The sequence below is a fragment of the Salvelinus sp. IW2-2015 genome, linkage group LG31, assembly GCF_002910315.2.
Source record: "Salvelinus sp. IW2-2015 linkage group LG31, ASM291031v2, whole genome shotgun sequence".
Lineage (NCBI taxonomy): Eukaryota > Metazoa > Chordata > Actinopteri > Salmoniformes > Salmonidae > Salvelinus > Salvelinus sp. IW2-2015.
The window spans coordinates 810,235-813,342 of NC_036870.1; positions in this window are offsets into that span (position 1 = coordinate 810,235).

A 3,108-nucleotide genomic window follows, 5' to 3' on the forward strand; every position below is an offset into this window, starting at 1 on the left:
CTGCTTGGTTATTACGGTGGGATATATTGAAGAATTCCTTGGTACGTAATGCGCGACATTGATGTTGAGGTTCTTAGATCAGTAGAGTGAAACAGATGACTTGGTTCCTGTGTTTGTTTATGATGAGTCACACCACTTCTCGTTAATTCAGGGCATACCCCCCCGGCCCTCTTCTTACCGAAAGATGTTTTTCCTGTCGGCGCGTGCATGAAGAACCGAGCTTGGCTGCACCGACTCCGTTAGCGTCCCTGAGTTTGCCATGGTTTCGTGAAAGCAGAGCACGTTCATCCTATGTTCTCTGGAATGCTACCCGTGCTCGAGTTCATCAACCTTTTGTCAAACTGGACATTGCGATAGTATCTAGGAAGTGGAGCGCGATGTGCCCTCCGAAAGCTACCACTGAGACCATGCCTCGTATTGCCCCTTTTCGGCGAGTCGCACACAGGGTCGCCCGGCTGGGATCAGAGTTCTGTACCACCACTCATTCATATATCTTTATGTACATATTCTTTATCCCTTTACACTTGTGTGTGTGTGTAAGGTAGTAGTTGTGGAATTGTTAGGTTAGATTACTGTTGGTTATTACTGCATTGTCGGAACTAGAAGCACAAGCATTTCGCTACACTCGCATTAACATCTGCTAACCATGTGTATGTGACTAATAAAATTTGATTTGATTTGATTTGAGGAAAGGAAGCTTGAATATGAGGAAAGGATAGGAGAAAAGGGAGCTAGGAAAGCAAAGGGGGCGAGAAGAGGAAGGAAAGAGAGCAGAGAAAGGAAGCTAGGAAAGGTGGAAAGGAAAGAAAACTAGCAAAGGAGAAGAGGAAAGGACGTTAGGAAAAGAAAGGGAACAAGGAAATGAGGAAAGAATGCCAGGAAATAAGGAAAGGGATCTAGAAAAAGAGAACGGAAGTTAGGGAAGGAAATGGAGCAAGAAAAGGAGGAAAGGAAACTAGAATAGGACAAAATGAAAGAAAGTTAGGAAAGTATACTGAGGAAATACTGCACCAAACATCTTGCTAAAATGTAAAATTATGTGACTAAGATGGAGAAAAACAGCAAAAACGTCAAAATGAATGACAGATTTTCTGAGTTATCTAAGATTAATTCGGACTATTTTGAGGATAAACAGTACTATTGCCTCTTTTTTCTGTTATGGAAGTATGCAAGCACACTCATTCGGTTCGCCTAGCCAACTTAGGCTAGCTGCCAGCCAATCTGAAGCATGCTGGTGCCTTTAGGGTTGAGCCGGGATGTGGACAAGAAGTTAGGGTTAGGATTATGGTTAGGGTTAGGGTTGAGCCAAGATGTGGAGATGAAGTGAGGGTTAGGGTTAGGGTTGAGCCAGGAGTAGACAATAAGCTAGGGTTAGGGTTAGATATAACCCTAACCCTAATCAAATTACCAATTTATTCATTTGATCCTCCCCCCACTACATGGCAGAAAGGTAGGCTTCACTTGAAGTCCCACAGAGAACAAGGTCTGTCTTCCAAAGAAAAGCAATATTTACAGCCCTTACAAAACCATGACGCCCCCTTGGACTACGATGGAGCTAGCTACAGTAACAGTCCATCCACAAAGCCCGGACCTTATAGGGTTTCCCTGTGTTAAGGTTCAGCTTCAAGTGGCAACAGGAAATGGCTTAATTCATCCTCAAAATGGTCCTTCATTCTCTCCCTGCAGGTACACAATAACAATGTTTTCAACCCTCTGTAGAAGTCATTTCTTAACATAAAGAATTGAAACTTGAAAGTTAGTACATTGAATTTCAGCTTCCTGTGATTACAGGAAATTACTTAATTGGGGGTCATATGGGTGGTTTCGAAGCGTTAAAAAGGTTAAATCTTCTCGAATGTGACTGTCTGTCTGTCTGCTTGCCTGCCTGCCTGCCTGCCTGTCTGTGAGTGTATATGTCTGTCTGCTTGCCTGCCTATGTCTGTCTGTTGTCTGTCTGTCTGTTTCGCTATCTATCTGTGTGGATATGTCTATCTGTCTGCCTGTCTGTCTGTGAGTGTATCTGTCTGTCTGCTTGCCTGCCTATGTCTGTCTGTTGTCTGTCTGTCTGTTTCGCTGTCTATCTGTGTGTGGATATGTCTATCTGTCTGCGCTGTCGTCCTGCTGCCTCCCTGTCTGTCTGGTCTGTCTGTTGCTGTCTGTCATGTCTGTCTGTCTGTGTCTGTCTGTCTGTCTGTCTGTCTGTCTGTCTGTCTGTCTGTCTGTCTGTCTGGTCTCTGTCTGTCTGTTTGTCTGTCTTGCCTCCTTCTCTCTCGCTTTCTGTCCTCTGTCTGTGTGAATTTACCCATTGCAGATTTATCACTAAATGTATTGCCTTGAAAGCTATGTATGCATATCTATCGCGCAATATCCTGGCTGTGTAGGTGGGAGAGAGGAGAGAGGTGGAGATGGGAGAGAGGAGGGAGAGAGAGAGAGAGAGAGAAGAGGTTAAGGAGGGAGGGAGGGAAAGAAGGAGGGAGAAAGAACCGAGAGGACAGGAGGTAGAGAGAGAGAAGCGGAAAGTGAGGGAAATGCGAGAGGGAGAGAGAGAGGAGAGGGTAAAGGAGGAAGGGGAGAGGGGGAGGAGGGAGAGAGAGAGTCAACAGACAGACTATCTGTGTGTCAATATCCTGTCTGTGGAGGTGGGAAGAGAGGAGAGAGAGGTGGAGGAAGGAGAGAGAGGAGGAGAAGAGATGAGAGGAGGAGGAAAGAAGGAGGGGAGAGAATGGAGAGGGGAGGGAGGAGGGAGAGAGAGATGAGATGAGGGAGGAAAGAATGAAGGAGAGAGAATGGAGGGTGGAGATGGAGAGAGAAGAGGAGAGGGAGGGTGAAGGGAGCAGGGGGAGAGAGGAGGGAGAGAGAGAGAGAGAGGAGGGAGAAAGTCAGAGGGATAGGTGGAGGTGAAAGAGGGGGAGGGAGAAAGAGAAGGTGGGATAAAAAAGAGGTAGAGAGAGACGGGACAGGGAGCAAAGAGAGGGACAGAGAAGAGGGGAAAGAGAGAGAGAAGAGAGAAAGAAAGAGAGGGGGGATTAGAGAATAGAGAGAGATACACTTCACTGCTGCCTGTCTGTCTACCTGTCTTTTCACTCAGGTCCCTTCCAGCATTCGGGA